Source organism: Oncorhynchus nerka, linkage group LG15, assembly GCF_034236695.1.
Source record: "Oncorhynchus nerka isolate Pitt River linkage group LG15, Oner_Uvic_2.0, whole genome shotgun sequence".
NCBI lineage: Eukaryota > Metazoa > Chordata > Actinopteri > Salmoniformes > Salmonidae > Oncorhynchus > Oncorhynchus nerka.
Genome location: NC_088410.1, coordinates 44539630 through 44560953, shown reverse-complemented (window position 1 = coordinate 44560953; position 21324 = coordinate 44539630). Strand labels below are relative to the sequence as shown.

Here is a 21324-nt window from a genome sequence, read left to right as displayed (position 1 = left end):
GTGTGTGTGTGTGTGTGTGTGTGTGTGTGTGTGTGTGTGTGTGTGTGTGTGTGTGTCTGTGTACATACAGTACACTAACATGGTAGAGTGGTATAACATAAATTAGATTACACAGAGAATCCTCAATTCACAAAGTGGTTCCTGGCAAAGGATTCCTTTTCCATATCCCTATGGCACCAAAACATCAACATCAACAAACAGAGGAGGTTTCTCATCAAAAGACTGCATTGACACATAGCCAGTAAAATATAGAGAGGGGAACGGCACCTCAGTACCTCCAGGCTCTGATCAGGCCCTACACCCAAACAAGGGCACTGCGTTCATCCACCTCTGGCCTGCTCGCCTCCCTACCACTGAGGAAGTACAGTTCCCGCGCAGCCCAGTCAAAACTGTTCGCTGCTCTGGCCCCCCAATGGTGGAACAAACTCCCTCACGACGCCAGGACAGCGGAGTCAATCACCACCTTCCGGAGACACCTGAAACCCCACCTCTTTCAGGAATACCTAGGATAGGATAAAGTAATCCTTCTCACCCCCTTGAAAGATTTAGATGCACTATTGTAAAGTGGCTGTTCCACTGGATGTCTTAAGGTGAACGCACCAATTTGTAAGTCGCTCTGGATAAGAGCGTCTGCTAAATGACTTAAATGTAAATGTAAATAGAGGAAATCACTGAGCGAAAACCATTATGACAAATAAATATTTTATTCAACATAACTTAATGAGAAATAATGGCAGACAGTAGGCCTACCTAAATGCTGTGCTTTTTACTGTTATGCATTTTTTTTAAAATTTGTGCTTGAATGAAATTAGCCCAGTAAGGTATGTGGGCAACAGGATAAGGCCATAACATATTGTAATAGCATGAAGCCAGATTCACAAAGAATTTGCATTCGTTTAGCTTGGTCTTTCCTTAAATACTCTCTCCTGAGTACACTGGTGCAAGAGCATGATAAATGTAGGGCACATTACTCCCATAAATGTAGGGCACAAAGTATCACATCAACACCACATTCAGAATCCCACCATCCCGTCGTCGCCAATCAACAAATCAAACCAGTATTTCTGTTTGGCGGTCTCCTGTCTGGCATGCATACAGAGCCTCAGGAGCTCATGGTGGCGATAGGGATGACGATGACGAGGATGATGGTGATGGAAGTGAAGATGAGCGCCCCCAGCTTGCAGGCTTTGGCTCTGCGCTGGTTGGCCTCTTTGCGCCTCAGCAGTGTGCTGTAACCTGGCGTGTAGATATCCTCCATCCAAAACTCCAGGTTATTAGGGTTTAGAGACTCCTGGGCCTACGAGACAAAACATAAGGTCACCACTCTATCATGCCAGTGAAGTAGATAACCGTTCCAGTTGTTCCATTAAAAGTATTATTCCCTGGGGCCTCCCGAGTGGCACAATGGTCTAAGGCACCGCATCGCATGCAAGGCTAAAGGTGTTACTACAGACCCGAGTTCATTCCCGGGCTGTGCCACGACCGGCCGTGACCGAGAGTCCCATAAGACAGTGCACAATTGGCCCAGCGTCGTCCGGGTTAGGGGAGGGTTTGGCCGGTGGGGCTTTTCTTGGCTCATCGTGCTCTAGCGACTCCTTGTGGCTGACCCCGGTCGCCAGTTGAAAAGTGTTTCCTCCGACACATTGGTGTGGCTGGCTTCCGGGTTAAGCTGGCGGGTGTTAAGGGGTACGGTTAGGCGTGCCATGTTTTGGAGGACGCATGACTTAACCTTCGCCTTCTGAGCCAGTTGGGGAGTTGCAGCGAGATCGAAAATTGGAGACCATTTTTATATAATTGGAAGTTCCTTTTGGATCCCAGTTCAGATATACATTTTACATTTTAGACATTTATCCAGATAGACTTACAGTAGTGAGTGATACATGTTCATACTGGTCCCCTGTGGGAATCAAACCCACAACCTTGGCATTGCAAGTGCCATGCTCTATCAACTGAGCCACACGTGATTCTATATTTTCTGAAGGTTCACTGACTAATCCTGGTTTGTATCATTTTGGGAGAAAGCTGAACTTTATTTAATGCATTGTAATGCAGTTATAGTGCATCAAAAGAAATGTCATATGTATAATGTATTAGTATAATCTCATAATGATCTTGACTAAATAACTAATTTGTTCAGTCTGTTGAACATTTACAGCATATAAGATTATAATAAGACATACGTGCTCATGTGCTTATGAAAAGCAATCAAACATTTCCTCTTGGAAAGCAGGGAGCTCGTACTGGCGGTCTGACAGGTCCCGTGAGGTGATTTAATGCGGCCCACAATTGTCGTTAAGTACTGCGCTACCAAAAGGTCAGCAAGGTCAAAATATACAGTACCTGTAGGTCCAGAGGGGACATTCTGGCCTCTCTCTCCTCCACGGTCCAGACCGGGGCTCCTCTCCCCTCAGCCAATCGGAGGTCAGAGGTCAAACCAGAGGTCAACCCAGAGGACAACCCTGGATTGGTCAAACCGCCACCCTTCTGATGGAAGAGAGAAGAGTTGGACACCTGCTCCACCAAGTGGGAGTGTTTTTGAGGAGGGAGTTTGTGACTCTGGGCAGAGCTGTTTGATTGGTCCGTCTGCATGGAGGGTGGGACAAAGATGTGAAAGAGGAAATGTGGATGGATGGGAGGAAGAGAGAAACATAAATCAAACATAATGGCAGGAACAAATATGGAATATATATGTGAACAAACTGGATACACACAAGCAAACCTGCTCTTGCATTTGTGTGGAGAAGTGTGGGGAATTACTGATTACTGAAAGGCAGTCTTGCATTGACAGTAAAAGAGCTATGGGAATAATTGACTAAGTAAACAACTGACCACCTAAACCACATAGTCTGACCAACAGGCCAGCTAATGTCTGACTCAATTTCTGCTTTAGGTTTTAGTCTCCGTATTAGTCTAGTTCTTTCAAATGTCTGCCTAAAACCCCCAAATCCACAGAGTTTATAATTCCTTATCCTCACACAACAAGACACTAGCCTTGCTAGATCCAAACAGCAACATACAACTATATGGAGCAGGTAACAGGTCAGACCCAGACCCTAAGACTGCTTTACAAGACACACACAGCTAAACTCCTGATTTAGCAACAAAATGAGCACACAAACACACTAAAACACACACACACATACTCACACTCGCACACACTATCACACTCACTCCAAACCAAATCCAAATCTCCAAAATGAATGCATGCATGCGTGCACATACACACACACACACACACACACACACACACACACACACACACACACTGACTAAGTTGGTACAGTACCTGTCCTGTTTTCCCGGGCTGGTCCTTCTCATCTTTACTTTTCGAGAAAGACACCGTCCAATCCCGTGCAGACAAGATGGAGATGATGCTTGGCCGCTTGGAGTCCACGCCATTCTTGCAAGAGGCCTGCCGAGAGAGCACCCCCTTCTTCCCCACTTTGGTTTCGCTCACACCTCTATTCTCCTCCATCTTCCCCCACCGGTTCCAGTCCAGGCTACCAAACGAATGCACAGATACAGACAGGGGCTGGGGCTCAGAGGAACCACCAGACCCAGGGCTGAGCGGATGGCTTAGCGCACCCAGGGAAGACTCACCGCCGCTGGGGGGTCCCAGCCCCCTACCTCCCCGCCTACCTCCCACGGCCTGCTCCTGCATCTTCTCGTCCAGCCGCTGGAGGAAGGAGAGCACCTGGGAAATCTCGGCCTTGACCTCGGACAGGGACTCCAGGCTCTGTTCGATCTGACCCATCCTCAGGAGGAGTTTACACACGCTTGCCTTGAGCCCGCCATCGTCACTGCCGTCCAGCGAATGGAAGAGCCTCTGGAGCTGGCCCAGGCGGCCGCGCCGCGCCTCCGGGGTGTCCTGGGCTGCTGAAGGGCCCCCGTCGGGGGGGCAGATGTACCCTGTGGAGCCGCACATGCTCATGTCATCCAGGAAGCGGAAGATGGTGCTGATGTCGTCCTCGCCTAGCATGTCGGGGTTGTCCATCGAGGTCATGAAGGACAGGTGGTCGGCGTGCACCAGGCTCCGCAGGTGCCGCGTGCCCGGCATGGTGTCTGTCTGGGTGCCCGTACTGCAGGCCATCCACCCTTCTCCTTCAGGTCTGGGACTGACGGTCCCTTCCCATCCCTTTGGAAGGGGCAACCACTCACCAGAGTTTGTGGTGGGGCTGGGAGCAAGTCTCCTCTGAAGGGAGCCCTCAGCCATCCAAGCCCACCAACCTGTCATCCAGACTGAGGCTCTTGTCCATCCATCCTAGCCTACGGGTCCTGGGGGGTTGGGGGTGGAGGGGGGACCATTCAGGAATAGTACCCCCTGGGCCAAAGTATGTGGAGTCCTGGAGGTCATCCAGGCTTTCATGCTTGACCTGGCGCTCCGGCGAAGGCCGCCCGACCGTGGGCGAAGGATACGGGTTGGAGAGCATCTCGAAGCTGCGATTGGTGAAAAGTTCCTGCCTCCCTCTTCCTCCTACTCCTACTCTCGGAGCCACGGTACTAATGGTCACCTCGGGAACGAGGTGCGACTGGTTGTGGAAGTCCATCTTGAAAATACCTCTCTTCTTCGTGCAGGAATGCCGCTCCGATCCCGGCTGCGATCCCGGCTCTGATCCGGGATCCCTGGGTGCCGAGTCTCCACTCAGGGAATCCTTTGAGGACTCGCTGTCTGTCTCCAGGGGGAGGTAGATGCTCTGCATGGCCTGGCCTGAGATGCTTCCACTGCCAGCGAACAGCGGGGTGTTGTGGCGCCAGTCGAAAGACACAGCCCTGGCACGGCCTGGAGGGGATGACGAGACCAGAGAGAGGGGATCAGGAGGGAGACTGGCACGCTTGCGGAACGAGTAATTTGATTTGGGCCAGAGCAAGCTCTGGTCGATAGGGCCTAAGAGGGTCTGAGAGTCTGACAGTGTGCGCACCCTATCGCGGCTGGAGAATCTCACCTCGTCAGCGATGGGCAAAGAAATTTGCAAAGAGGGCCCCGGGGATTGGTCGATATTGGGGCTGAGCTGAGCTTTCATTGGCTGGGCCACCTGGGCCTCTTCAGGAACCCCCCCTGTCATTTGAATGAGGTTGAATATTGTGACGATGTCAGCTGCCACGCCAATCGGGGATGTCCCCAGTCCCTTAGGGTTGACCCTGTCTCTGAAGAGGGTGGCGGGGAAACAGGGATCGCGGCAGGCTGCGGAGAACAGCAGGCTCCTAAGCTCTGTGAGGTGCTGCAGGTCGAAGCGGGTGCTGACCATTCTACACAGGTCCTGAAAGGAAAGCCAGGGGCGCATAGCAGCCAGCTCCTCCAGAATCCCCAGCAGGACCAGGGGGTACTCCTGCTGCAGACTGGCCATGACCCAATATCACCTTCAAATTAACAACAAAATCAACAGGGGATGTGGTTGGAAATAAATTGTAAGAAAATGTATGTATTACCACAAATGTATTACCACTTGAATAACACTGAGTAAAAAATTACACAATAACAAAGCTGCCACCCCTCCTCTGTTTTGGTAAACAGCTGATGGATAGGCCTGGAGAAATGTAACCACTCTCAAATTCATAGACAGAGCTATGGATGCAAGGACTGACCATCCATGATATAAAAATAATAGTTTTAACCATGCATGTTTTATGGCTATACAGTGTTGCTCTGGATAAGAGCGTCTGCTAAATGACTTAAATGTAAATGTAAATGTTTGTTACCATTTACATTGTTAACAAACACTGGAGTAAAACAAGTTTATATTTTGGGTTCTGATGGGGTGCAACAGATGAACTAAGCTCATGAGGCGTTTATACACTATATATACAAAAGTATGTGGACACCCCTTCAAATTAGTGGATTTGACTGTTTCAGCCACACCCGTTACTGACAGGTGTATAAAATATTAGGAGTAGAATGGCCTTACTGAAGAGCTCAGAGACTTTCAATGTGGCACCGTCATAGGATGCCTCCTTTCCAACAAGTCAATTCCCCAAATTTCTGCCCTGCTGGAACTGCTCCGGTCATCTGTAAGTGCTGTTATTGTGAAGTGGAAATGTCTAGGAGCAACAACGGATCAGCCTCGAAGTGGTAGGCCACACAAGCTCACAGAACGGGACTGCCAAGTGCTGAAGCGCGTATAAATCGAATGTCCTCGGTTGCAACACTCACTACCGAGTTCCAAACTGCCTCTGGAAGCAGCTTCAGCACAAGAACTGTTCGTAGGGAGCTTTATGAAATGGGTTTCCATAGACAAACAGACGTACGTACACAAGCCTAAGATCACCGTGCGTAATGCCAAGCGTCGGCCGGAGTGTTATAAAGCTCACTGTAATTGAACTATGGAGCAGTGGAAACGCGTTCTCTGGATGGATGAATCACACTTCAACAACTGGCAGTTCGATGGACGAAGCTGGGTTTGGCGGATGTCAGGAGAACGCTACCTGCCCGAATGCATCGTGCCAGCTGTAAAGTTTGGTGGTGGAGGAATAATGGTCTGGGGCTGTTTTTCATGGTTCGGGTTAGGCCCCTTAGTTCCAGTGAAGGAAAATCTTAATGCTACAGCATACAATGATATTCGAGACGACTCTGTACTTCTATCTTGTTCGCAACAGTTTGGAGAAGACCCTTTGCTGTTTCAGCATGACAAGTTCCCTGTGCACAAAGTGAGGTTCTTACAGAAATGGTTTGTTGAGACCGGTGTGGAAGAACTTGACTGGCCTGCACAGAGCCCTGACCTCAATCCCATCGAACACCTTTGGGATGAATTGGAATGCCTACTGCGAGCCAGGCTTAATCGCCCAACAGTGCCCAACCTTACTAATGCTCGTGGCTAAATGGAAGCAAGTGCCCGCAGCAATGTTCCAACACCTAGTGGAAAGGCTTCCCAGAAGAATGGAGGCTGTTAGCAGAGAAGGGGAACCAGCTCCATGTTAATGCCTGTGATTTTGGAATGAGATGTTCGACGAGCAGGTGTCCTCATACTTTTGTTCATGTAGTGCAAGTTATATTCTTCAAAAATTAATGGGTGTATATCATTAATTAATATGTCCAACAATGCATGTTGAAACTAAGGATTCTAGCTTTAGCATATTTTGAGGCGAGCATTGTAAGAGGCTACATTTATTGCACCCGTGAGTGAGAGTACTATACCAATTTAAAAGGTAGACTCAGCAAAATGACGTTGCTCGGAGCAGCACCACAGATATTGAGATGAACGAGATGCAAGACTTCGCTCTCACACAGTATCTCCGCATTTGTGCATGTGTGCACATTACGCTGTTCACCGAATGGTAGCCAGGGCACCAAAACAGCAGGGAAGTTGAACCTTGCGCTTCAGCGCTCTTAGTTGTTGCGGAAATTGATCCACTATGCTGTTTACTATCTGCATTAACTGTACGTCATATCTCTGAGTCTACCTTCAGGTGTGGGAGACGAGGAGGAGGATAATGGAGGTTACTATTACCAGCCACTAAACCAGGTTCCTGATGGACTAAATGCTGCACACGGGGATCAGCCCGAGGATATGCCCCCAGTAGCAGAGACTCTGCAAGAAGTCCAGGAGAGAATACAGTCGAAGGGCTTGAATCTGCCCCAGCCCCCTCCACTATACAGTGATCCATCCCCATGGATGAAGACCACGTGGAGCTGTTGAATTCCAGAGCCGACAAGGTGAACAAATCTATCAATATCCCTTGAGCAAGGCACTTAACCCTAATTTCTCCTGTAAGTCGCTCTGGATAAGAGCATCTGCTAAATGACAAAGATCTCAAATGTAATGTGGTAGTAGTACCGCAACAATTCAACGGGTATAGGGGACAGATTGGATTGGTAGCAAGTCTCAAACTTTTAATGGTTGAGTAAATGTCATGTCCTTGGTCTGTTTTCCCTGTAATCACTGCAAGTTTGGAAGCCTTTGTTAAGGTCTCTAGAAGTGGATGTGGTTCATACATACAGTATTTTGTATACACTGAGTGTACAAAACATTAAGAACACCTTCCTAATATTGAGTTGCACCCCCACCTTTTGCCCTCAGAACAGCCTCAATTCGCCGGGGCATGGACTCTACAAGGTGTCGAAAGCATTCCACAGAGATGGTGGCCCATGTTGACTCCAAGGTTTCCCACAGTTGTATCAAGTTGGCTGGATATCCTTTGGGTGGTGGACCATTCTTGATACACATGAGAAACTGTTGAACGTGGAAAACCCAGCAGCGTTGCAGTTCTTGCCACCACCCGTGTGCCTGGCACCTACTACCATACCCCATTCAAAGGCACTTAAATATTTTGTCTTGCCCATTCACCCTCTGAATGGCACACATACACAATCCATGTCTCAGTTGTCTCAAGCTTGAAAAATCCTTCTTTAACCTGTCTCCTCCCCTTCATCTACACTCATTGGAGTGGATTTAACAAGTGACATCAATAAGGTATCATAGCTTTCACCTGGTTTCACCTGGTCAGTCTATGTCATGGAAAGAGCAGGTGTTCCTAATGTTATGTATACTCAGTGTATATACTGTATATACAGTGATATTAAAGTACAGTGGGGCAAAAAACTATTTAGTCAGCCACCAGTTGTGCAAGTTCTCCCACTTAAAAAGATGAGAGAGGCCTGTAACTTCAACTATGACAGACAAAATGAGAAAAAAAATCCAGAAAATCATATTGTACAGAAAATCACACCAGGCTGGGAAGACTGAATCTGCAATAGGTAAGCAACTTGGTTTGAAGAAATCAAATGTGGGAGCAATTATTAGGAAATGGAAGACATACAAGACCACTGATAATCTCCCTCGATCTGGGGCTCCATGCAAGATCTCACCCCGTGGGGTCAAAATGATCACAAGAACAGTGAGCAAAAATCCCAGAACCACACGGGGGGACCAAAGCTGGGACCAAAGTAACAAAGCCTACCATCAGTAACACACTACGCCGCCAGGGACTCAAATCCTGCAGTGCCAGACGTGTCCCCCTGCTTAAGCCAGTACATGTCCAGGCCCGTCTGAAGTTTGCTAGAGAGCATTTGGATGATCCAGAAGAAGATTGGGAGAATGTCATATGGTCAGATGAAACCAAAATATAACTTTTTGGTAAAAACTCAACTCGTCGTGTTTGGAGGACAAAGAATGCTGAGTTGCATCCAAAGAACACCATACCTACTGTGAAGCATGGGGGTGGAAACATCATGCTTTGGGGCTGTTTTTCTGCAAAGGGACCAGGACGACTGATCCGTGTAAAGGAAAGAATAAATGGGGCCATGTATCGTGAGATTTTGAGTGAAAACCTCCATCCATCAGCAAGGGCTTTGAAGATGAAACGTGGTTGGGTCTTTCAGCATGACAATGATTCCAAACACACCGCACGGGCAACGAAGGAGTGACTTCGTAAGAAGCATTTCAAGGTCCTGGAGTGGCCTAGCCAGTCTCCAGATCTCAACCCCATAGAAAATCTTTGGAGGGAGTGTTGAAAGTCCGTGTTGCCCAGCAGTAGCCCCAAAACATCACTGCTCTAGAGGAGATCTGCATGGAGAAATGGGCCAAAATACCAGCAACAGTGTGTGAAAACCTTGTGAAGACTTATAGAAAACATTTGACCTCTGTCATTGCCAACAAAGGCTATATAACAAAGTATTGAGATAAACTTTTGTTATTGACCAAATACTTATTTTCCACCATAATTTGCTAATAAATTCATTAAAAATCCTACAATGTAATTTTCTGGATTTTTTCTCTCTCATTTTTGCCTGTCATAGTTGAAGTGTACCTATGATGAAAATTACAGGCCTCTCTCATCTTTTTTAAGTGGGAGAACTTGCACAATTGGTGGCTGACTAAATACTTTTTTGCACCACTGTATTCAAATACCTTGACTTATAATTTGTTGTTACAGCCTGAATTCAAAATGGATTAAATAGATTTTTTTTCACCCATATACACACAATACCCCATTATGACAAAGTGAAAAAACATGTTTTTTAGAAATGCTTGCAAATGTATTGAAAATAAAACACAAAAATATTAGATTTACATAAGAATTCACACCCTGAGTCAATACTTTTTAAAAGCACCTTTGATAGCAATTGCAGCTGTGAGTGTTTCTGGGTAATAGGCTGACCATACCGCATGCACTGCAAAATAATTGTAGAAATCTATGTTATTCAATTATTGCACCCACACTGCTCGCGTCTGCAATGCCAAGGGCTAAAATAGAACTCCTTTATATTTCTGACGCAGATCGCGCTGCAAGTCCTGCCTCTCCCATCTCCTCATTGGTTATACCCGCGTGGGTGATTGAAACACAAACTGTTTTGCCGGTTGTCGTGGTAATACCATGAAAGTGTAGATGTGATCACCATATAAATTAAAAGATGAAAAAGCCTGGAAGGAGGAGAGATGACTAGAAACGATTCGGGTGGCCGTTTTATGTGTGGATTAATTGTCAGAGTAGAGGACCTTGTGCATTTCAGGTAAAATAACAACTCAATGTTTATATCCCAGGACAAATTAGCAAGCAACAGCAAGCTAGCTAAAAAGGACAAATTAGCTAGCAAGTGCACGCTAACTAGCTAAATTGCCATACATGTTTAATGCTTTTCGACCTGTCCCAAATTAATGTCATTGGTTCAGAGTTTGTTTTGATATTTTAACCTGCTTGTCGTGATCGCGTTTGGTGTAGTGGGACAAAATACATTTATGCACGATAGAGCACGATGGCTCACGCGCCCAGCCGGTTTGGGTTCAGCGTAAAAGAGCTTTCCACACCTGGATTGTGCAACATTTGTCTATTATTCTTATCAAATCAAATCAAATCAAATTTATTTGTCACATACACATGGTTAGCAGATGTTAATGCGAGTGTAGCGAAATGCTTGTGCTTCTAGTTCCGACAATGCAGTAATAACCAACAAGTAACCTAGCTAACAATTCCAAAACTACTACCTTATAGACACAAGTGTAAGGGGATAAAGAATATGTACATAAAGATATATGAATGAGTGATGGTACAGAGCGGCATAGGCAAGATACAGTAGATGGTATCGAGTACAGTATATACATATGAGATGAGTATGTAAACAAAGTGGAACTCTTCAAGCTCAAATTGGTTGTTTATCATTGCTAGACAACCATTTTTGTGTCTTGCCATAGATTTTCAAGTATATTTAAATCAAAACTGTAACTCAGCCACTCAGGAATATTCACTGTTTTCTTGTTTACCAATAAGTGTCTAAGCCCTGTCTAAACCTGGGAAGGGGGGTTCTACTAAACTATATGGAATTGTTTGAAGAAGGTCATACCAAGGATCATTTAGCTATTTGATTTAGAATTTTAAGACTTCTTGAAGTATAAAAATATCTATAAAAAATAAAAAAATTCGCCTTCCTGCTATTAGTCCATACAAATACATTGAATAACAGATTCAATACATGGAACAACAGATGGTTCCTTTTGCTTTTTTCTGGGGGGACTTTGTTCTGAAGTGTCTGTCCTATATCTGAGAGATATAAGAAAGATCAGGAAACATTATCATTTATTTATTTTGACATGTATATTTAACCCCTTATTTTTATACAGTACTTCCATTCATTTTTTTAAATGGTATGGGATTATAATGATGAAAGAACTACGTGAGTTTGTATTTAGAATTTCATGGTCGCACATTCAGATTCGTGGTTGCAAGGACGATTCGCAAATGTGTCATTTAATTTTGCAAGCTTCTATCATGATGAGTGAAAGATTTAACAATGGTTGCAAACTTGTAACTTGAAATTTGAATATATATTATATTCAGAATGATTGAAAGTCAATTTAGTACTATGAATACTCTGCTGTGAATCTAAAATACACTTGCAGATTTTCAATTTGAGTGTGTTCGTTAGTTCTGTCATTGTTGTCACGTTGTAGAAAGGTTTGTAAATTTGTAGGGGTAAATTTACAAGTAAAATCTTGATTTTCGCTCTGGAGAAATGACCGTTCACTCCTGACCAATCAATTCCCCCTGCCAAAACCACAGCCGCCTAACCATTGGCTGGATCCTTCCATCAATCAAATATCAGGAAGTAGCTACCCACATGAGCAAGAGAGGATGAGGTCAAGAAAAACAAAATGGTCTACGTGATGGTAATTGTCTCTTATCTGTCTACATCGATTTTTTGTTGTTGTTGGTGAAAAGGCATGACAATAGTTTGCCTATCATTTGAAATATAATGGTACATTTCAGACGAACTCCAGACCAGCAATTAGCTATCTGGCCTCTGACATTCATCCTAGCTTTACCATCAACTTGCAAGTTTTATCAGGCAGTTTTAGATACGAGGGGAAAACAAATATTTGCTAGTTAACCATCTGATTGATAGCTAACGTTATTTGTATAAACTATCTAAATTAAAACTTCTAGGGGAAAGGTAGCTAGCTAACGCCCAACATCATCACAGCAGTTATTGTTAGCTTGGTTTCTAGAAAATAAAAACTTAATTACAGCTATGTTTTTAAGACTTTGAACACTTTTTGTCAAACTGACTCATTCCACTGCTTGTTTATTAATTAATTGGTGACTGAAAAAGTTGGCAATAAAAATTCCTCCCAATTTCACTGCAAATAGACTACTAGGCTGTTTTGGTAGGGTATGATTTGTGCACATTTTAGGTGAGTGTTTAATTACCCAAGTTACTGACTGACTAGGCGTAATGTTATTCATGTTTTTCTTGTTGCATTTCAGGTGCAGAGGGATTATCACTAGAAAGCAGCATGTTGCTAGACCACCGCAGGACCCTAGAAGTATTAGTCAATGCTTATGAATTTGATATTTTTTGTGAATTTCCCATTTAGATCCATGATAGTAACGAAATGGATGGATTGTTCAGCAACATGTGCAGTAAATGCTCACACTGCTTTGGTGATGAAAGGTACATAATGAATTTTGTCATCTCCCTATCAGGCCACTGCATGCTGTGATAAGGGGTTGGATGGTGGAACACATCTGCTTCAAGCTGCCTGACTGAATACGGGGGCCTTCAGTGATACCTTTGATTACAGCAAGAGCCTCCATCTCTGTCTCATAGCCATTTAACATGTACTGTATGTAACAACTCAAATTCACACGAACTGCTTCAAACACAAGAACTGACTTTATATTCACTTGTCCCTGGCTGTGTAGACTGGCAGCCCAATTCTGATCATTTTTCCTCTAATTGGTCTTTTGACCAATCACATCAGATAGGTTAAAATACAAATTAGTGGGGGAAAAAAGATCAGAATTGGGCTACCAGTCTACACGTAGCCTATTTGTCTTATTCTTCAGTCTTGTGTAGTGTACCGTTAAAAAAAAAATATTGCATAAGCAAACTGTCATGCCTTTTCACCAGAAAATGTATGTAGACAGATGGTTTTGGTTTTCTTTACCTCCTCCTCACTTGCTTATGTGGGTAGTTACTTCCTGATGATTGATGGAACAATCCAGCCAATGGTTAGGCAGCTGTGGTTTTGGCAGAGGGAATTGATTGGTCAGGAGTAAAAGGTCATTTCTCCAGAGCGCAAATCAAGATTTTACTTGCAAATTTCTTCCTACAAATTTACAAAACTTTCTACAGTGTGACAGAACTCTGAGCATGCGCAGATTCAAAATCTGCATGTGTATTTTTGATTCATAGCGGAATATTTATAGTTGTAAATGGACTTAATATATTATGTTTGCAAATCTTATTGAATGTATTCAAATGTCATGTTACAAGTTTGCAACTGTTGTTAAATCATGATACAAGCTTGTGAAATTAAAACCATTTCCAATGCATATTTTGTGATATGTACCATATTCTGAATCCAGATGTCTTTTAGACATACAGTACTAGTCAAATGTTGGGACACATTCTCTCAACCAGCTTCATGAGGTAATAACCTGGAATGCATTTCAATGAACAGGTGTGCCTTGTTAAAAGTACATTTGTGTAATTTCTTTCCTTCAATGTGTTTGAGCCAATCAGTTGTGTTTGGTAAGGAGATTTTACCTATTTGGTAAAAGACCAAGTCCATATTATGGCAGAACAGCTCAAATAAGCAAAGAGAAACGACGTCGGTTAGTTTGGCAGCTGGGGTGGAAGAGGAGCGATTATGATAGAGGAAACCAAGTCTAGATTTAATCTTAGCCTGCAGGTTTGATATGTGCTCAGAGAAGGACAGTGTACCATCTAGCCATACTCTTAAGCATGTGTATGAGGTGACTACCTCCAACTCTAAACCCTCAGAGGTAGCAATCACACCGGGGGGCATTCTTACCCTACCACGTGACCTTTGTTTTGGAGATCTTCAGAATAAGTTTAAGGTAAGAGAAAGCTTGTTGGACATTAAGAAAGCTTTGTTGTAGATCATTTAACACATTTGGGGAGATGCCAGCTGATTATAAGACTATCATCTGCATATAAATGGATGAGAGAGCTTCCTACTGCTTGAGCTATGTTGTTGATGCAAATTGAGAAGACTGTGGGGCCGAGGACTGAGCCTTGGGGTACTCCCTTGGTGACAAGCAGTGGCTGAGACAGCAGATGTTCTGAATGTATACACTGCACTCTTTGAGGTAGTTAGCAAATGAGGCCAAAGACCCCTTAGAGACACCAATTCTCCTTAGCCGGCCCACAAGAATGGAATGGTCTACCATATCAAAAGCTTTTGCCAAGTCAATATAATAAATAAATAGCAGCACAACATTGCTTTGAATCAAGGGCAATGGTGACACAATTTAAGACCTTTACGGTTGCAGTGACACATCCATAACCTAAGTGGAAACCAGATTGCATACCCGAGAGAATACTATAGACATCAAGAAAGCCAGTCAGTTGATTATTGACAAGTTTTTCCAACACTTGATAAACAGGGCAAAATAGAAATTGGCCTTTAACAGTTACAATCAGCTTGATCTCCCCCTTTAAATAAAGGACACACCGTGGCTTCCTTCCAAGCAATGGGAACCTCCCCAGAGACGTGAGACAGGCTCAGAAATGATAAGGGCAGCATCCTTAAAGAAAGGGTCTAAACCATCTGACCCAGCTGTTTTTTGGGGGTCAAGTTTAAGGAGCTCCTTTAGCATCTCGGACTCTGACTGCCTCCAGGGAGAAACTTTTTGGTGGGTCAGGGGAAAAAGAGGGAGGAGCATCGGGGATGGTCGCAATAGAAGGGGTGGGAGATGAGGAAATGTTGGATGGGCAAGGAGGCATGGCAGAGTCAAATAGGAATCCTGACTTAATGAAGTGGTGATTAAAGAGCTCAGCCATGTGCTCCTTGTCAGTAACAACCACATGATCAACATTAAGGGATATGGGCAGCTGTGAGGATGAGGGTTTATTCTCCAGATATTTAACTGTTTTCCAGAACTTCTTGGGGTTAGACCCACAGAGAGAGAACTGCTCCTTTAAGTAACTAACTTTGGCCTTCCGGATAGAATGAGTGTACTTATTTCATATTTGCCTGAACGAGAGCCAGTCAGCCTAAAGATGTGTGTGCCGAGCGAATGGAATTCTTGAACTGGAGTAACTCTGCCAGATCACGGGCGAACCAGGGGCTGAACCGGTTTTTAATTATTATTTTCTTTATGGGTGCGTATTTGTTAACTATACCACAAAAAAATATATTTTTTAAAGAAGGTCCAAGTGTCCTCGACAGAGGGGATAAAGCTGATTATATACCAATTTACAGAGACCAGGTCATAAAGGAAGCTACAGTATATTGATTTGAGATATGCTTGTCTTGGCTGAGGGCCAAATCCAGATCTTGGTATGCTTTTTGATATGCTGAAAAGACTGAAAATTGTTTAACACATGCTTATTGACTCATTAGATATCCTGTGATAGGCCTATATGGACATTTTATTTTCTCTTTATGATGACAAATACTGACAGTAGGCCTACACAGTATATTTTCTCATCACATACAATGCATATGCTCTTGACTGAGGTCCATATCAGGATCTTGATATACATGTTGATATGCTAAATAAAGGAACATTTCTGATGCTTATTTGAGTTTTGAAGACATGCTCAATAATTTGACAAATATTAAATCCATATAATTCTTTCAGACACTAGCTATAATTTTTTATATTCCCTCCGGATAAAGCTAAAAGCACTGTAACTGGTAGCCTAGCTAGAATCACATGTTTTCTGCTGATCCGTTCCAAAGGTCACTTTTTTAATATGGGCGCCACAATTAGTGTGTAAACGGTGTGTGTGTTCAAACTGACAACTGGAGAAACAAAAAAGTGAGAAGCTGTTCAGAAAATACTTCAAAGAAGTTAACGTTAAAGTGAGTAGCTAATTTGAGATGTTTTATTTATCTTAGTAAGTAGAATCAGGAACATTGGCTAATTTGGCTAGCAGCCAGTAGGACAAGCTAGCTAGCTAGGCTTGATAGGGGGGTAGAAGCTAACTTGTAGCCTAGCTAGCTAACAAGTAATGAAATTGCCTTCACTTCAGTGATTTTCTTTTTGGACCCCCAATCAAGCCTCAAGAAGACAGCTAATGTTTTAAAACGTTTAGACGTATTTTGTATTGGACCAGGTCTCGCTTGAAAAAAACATGTTATCTCAATGTGAAAAACCTGTATAAATAAAGGTTAAATAAAAAGTACAAAATTACTGATTAATAAAAGCTAGCTAGTTAACTAACATTGCTAACTATGTAACTAGCAACTTGGCTAGCTAGCTATCTTGGTCCAGTTAGTTTCCTCATCATGAATGAAGCAGGCAGAGTAGCTACCTTGGGGTATGGTTATGTGAAATGACAATATTTTCTTGCAATATCCACACAATTTTGATTCATGTCTTATGCATTGACAGTTTGGAGTGGATCACAGACCAACAATACCACCACATTGGGTCTGGACTAGAAGTTGACCAATGAATTGGAATGGCCGATTAATTTGGGCCGATTTCAAGTTTTCATAACAATCGGTAATCGTCATTTTTGGACATCGATTATGGCCGATTACATTGCACTCCACGAGGAGACTGCGTGACAGGCTGACTATGTGTTATGCGAGTGCAGCAAGGAGCCAAGGTAAGGTGCTAGCTAGCATTAAACTTATCTTATAAAAAAAACAATCAATCTTAACATAATCACTGGTTAACTACACATGGTTGATTATATTACCAGTTTTTCTAGCTTGTTCTGCGTTGCATATAATCGATGCGGTGCCTGTTAATTTATCATTGAATCACAGCCTACTTAGCCAAACGAGTGATTTAACAAGTGCATTTGCGAAAAAAGCACTGTCGTTGCACCAATGTGTACCTAACCATAAACATCAATGCCTTTCTTAATTAAAATCAATACACAAGTATATATTTTTACACCTGCATATTTAGTTAATATTGCCTGCAAACATTGAATTTCTTTTAACTAGGGAAATTGTGTCACTTCTCTTGCGTTCTGTGCAAGCAGAGTCGGGGTATATGCAGCAGTTTGGACTGCCTGGTTCGTTGCGAACTGTGTGAAGACCATTTCATTTCTTTCCTAACAAAGTCCGTAATTATTTTTCCTGAATTGTTCATAATTAGGACATTACATTGAAGGTTGTGCAATGTAACAGGAATATTTAGACTTAGGGATGCCTCCCGTTAGATAAAATACGGAACGTTTCCGCATTTCACTGAAATAATAAACGTTGTTTTCGAAATGATAGTTTCCGGATTTGACCATATTAATAACCTAAGGCTCGTATTTATGTGTGTTATTATATTATAATTAAGTCTATGATTTGATAGAGCAGTCTGACTGAGCAGTGGTAGGCAGCAGCAGGCTCGTAAGCATTCATTCAAACAGCACTTTCCTGCATTTGCCAGCAGCTCTTCGCTGTACTTCAAGCATTTATGTTTATGACTTCACGCCTATCAACTCCCGAGATTAGGCCGGCAATACTAAAGTACCTATTAGAACATCCAATAGTCAAAGGTATATGAAATACAAATGGTAGAGAGAGAAATAGTCCTATAATAACTACAACCTAAAACTTCTTACCTGGGAATATTGAAGACTCATATTAAAAGGAACCACCAGCTTTCATATGTTCTGAGCAAGGAATTTAAATGTTAGCTTTTACATGGCACATATTGCACTTTTACTTTCTTCTCCAACACTTTGTTTTTGCATTATTTAAACCAAATTGAACATGCTTCATTATTTATTTGAGACTAAATTGATTTTATTGATGTATTATGTTAAGTTAAAATAAGTGTTCATTCAGTATTGTTGTAATTGTCATTATCACAAATATATATATATATATATATATATATACAAATTGTCCGATTAATCGGTATCGGCTTTTTTTGGTCCTCCAATAATCGGTATTGGCATTGAAAAATCATAATCGGTTGACCTCTAGTCTGGACTGCGAGGGACTGCCACTGACGACCCAATCTGCACCCAATGCATCCATCGTCGATTACAAACAGGGCAGGCAGGGGTATTGAGGGTGTGCAACTTTTATTTTCTGTTAAATAAATAAAATACATTTTTTAGCAAAGATTGGCCTATTATTTTTTATTATTTTAACATTATGATAAAAAAAGTTTTGTTTATTTTTATTTTTCAATTGGTAGTTATAGTCTTGTCCCATTACTGCAACTTGGGAGAGGCGAAGGTCGAGAGCTGTGCGTCCTCCGAAACACAACCCCGCCAAGCCACACTGCTTCTTGACACACTACCCGCCTAACCCGGAAGCCAGCCGTAGCAATGTTTCGGAGGAAACACCGTACAACTGACAACCGAAGTCAGTGTGCAGGCGCCAGCTGCCACAAGGAGTCGCTAGAGTGCGATGGGACAAGGACATCCCAGCCGGTCAAACCCTCCCCTAACCTGGATGACACCGGGCCAATTTCTCCCTGCCTCATGGGTCTCCCGGTCGTGGCCGGCTACGACACAACCCGAGATAGAACCCGGATCTGTAGTGACGCCTACTGCACTGCAGTGCCTTAGACCGCTGCGCCTCTCGGGAGGCCCATGATGCATTTTCTTTCAGAAATAGCGGCGATGTGCTTTGGAAATAGAAACTTGGATTAAATATGACAATGTTTGCCTTTCCGTGCCTTATATAGCCTACTACTGAATATGGTGCAAATGTATAGATAAGTTAGCTGACAACGTTACGAAAACTATGCACATGCTTCAATGGGGCAGAAGTATGTGAGTTGTTGTGTTTCTGGATGTCCAGAAAGCTAGTAGGAATGACAAGAAACTGCCATGTGGGGAATTATAAGTGACTAATTTCAGCTAGTCAAATAAAATAAAAGCCCTTAACCAACAATGCAGTTTTAAGAAAAATAAGTATTAAGTTAAAAAAATAAAAGATGAATAAAAAATAAAAGTAACAAATAATTAAAGAGCAGCAGTAAAATAACAATAGCGAGGCTGTATACAGGGTGTACCGGTACAGAGTCAGTGTGCGGGGCACTGGTTAGCTGAGGTAATATGCACAGTACATGTTCTTGATACCATGTCTTATTTTTGTTGGTGTTTTGCCTGATTTCATGTCAATACTAATATGGCAAAAATAATTGCTAGCTAGCTAACCAACAACTGTAACGATGTATTTGAGAGACAACAAGTCATCATTGTGCAAGTGTATTTTTTTGTTTTCAATAAACATTGTAGAAGAAATGTAGTTTACATTTCGTCAACAATCTAAGCCCATTCCATCTGTAGTTGCTATTTATCCCATTTTCAATCAGACATACGAGGATAAATATTACATATCACGTAACGATGTATATTGAAATTATTAATTTGTTTAGAAATACAGATACATAAATGTCAGGTAATGACTACAGATATCATACATTTCTGAAAATATTTGGAGTCGTTCATGCCTAAGTATAAAGGCGTATCTATGTCAGCATGTTGACACATACATATTTGTAGAATATTCTAACGCCGCAAAGTGTAAGCGGGTGCACGCGCATCAGGTGTGTGTCTTGAACGTATCTCACCCTAGATATATCTCCTGGACTCATATGGTAGCAGGGAGATTTCTGAGGTTCGGATTGGATGCATGTAGAAACTGTCCCATCACGGAGAATGTCCGAGCTCCGTATATGAAATTAAGGACATGCGTATCTGGAGCATGTCTACTCCTTATATCTAATAAAGATATTCGAAAATATATAAAGATACAGTGCCTTCGATGAGTTTTCAGACCCCTTGACTTTGTCCACATTTGGTTACTTTACAGCCTTATTCTAAAATTGATTAAATAATTACAAATCTCAGCAATCTACTCACAATACCCCATAATGACAAGGCGAAAACTGTTTTTTAGAAATGTTTGCAAATGTATTACATTTTTTAAAACAGATACCTTATTTACATAAGTATTCAGACCTTTCGTTAAGAGACTCAACATTTTGCTTAGGTGTTTCCATTGATCGTCCTTTACATGTTTCTAAAACTTGATTGGAGTCGACCTGTGGTAAACTCAATTGATTGGACATGATTTCGAAAGGCACACACCTGTCTATATAAGGTCACACAGTTGACAGTGCAATGTCAGAGCAAAAACCAAGCCATGAGGTTGAAGGAATTGTCCATTGAGCTCAGAGACAGGATTATGTCGAGGCACAGATCTGGGGAAGGGTACCAAAAAATGTCTCCATCATTGAAGGTCCCCATGAACACAGTGGCCTCCATTATTCTTAAATGGAAGAAGTTTGGAACCCCCAAGACTCGTCCTAGAGCTGGCCACCCAGCCAAACTGAGCAATCGGGGGAGAAGGGCCTTGGTCAGAGAGGTGACCAAAAACATGATGGTCACTCTGACAGAGCTATAGATAATCCATCTACATAGGCGTACAGAGGCCCATTACTATCACTCCTGTGTTCCAATGGCACATTATGTTAGCTAAAGAAAAAGCCATTTCTGTCCAGTGTCTGTTTTCTTTTGCCCATCTTAATCTTTTCTTTTTATTAGTCAGTCTGAGATGTGGCTTTTTCTTCGCAACTCTGCCTAGAAGGCCAGCATCGCGGATTTGTCTTTGGTGTTTTGTGAGTACTATTTAATGAAGCTGCAAGTTGAGGACTTGTGAAGCGTCTGTTTCTCAAACTAGACACACTAATGTACTTGTCCTCTTGCTCAGTTGTGCACCGGGGCCTCCCACTCCTCCTTCCATTCTCGTTAGAGCCAGTTTGCGCTGTTCTGTGAAGGGAGTACTACACAGCGTTGTACGAGATCTTCAGTTTCTAAGCAATTTCTCACATGGAATAGCCTTCATTTCTAAGAACAAGAATAGACTCACGAGTTTCAGAATATAGGGATTTTCTTCTGGCCATTTGGAGCCTGTAATCGGACCCACAAATGCTGATGCTCCAGAT

At 42.8% G+C, this 21324-nt stretch overlaps 1 long non-coding RNA gene and 1 pseudogene across 1 annotated transcript; one reads left to right on the top strand and one right to left on the bottom strand.

Moving 5' to 3' along the window:
• Positions 1-743: 743 nt before the first annotated feature.
• Positions 744-5442, bottom strand: LOC115143610 (major intrinsically disordered Notch2-binding receptor 1-like; annotated as a pseudogene).
• A 6586-nt stretch (positions 5443-12028) lies between these two features.
• LOC115143609 (uncharacterized) lies at positions 12029-13764 on the top strand. The gene is made up of 3 exons (XR_003865665.1): positions 12029-12095; positions 12694-12752; positions 12913-13764. It is a non-coding gene; the product is annotated as an uncharacterized LOC115143609 (long non-coding RNA).
• Positions 13765-21324: the final 7560 nt, after the last annotated feature.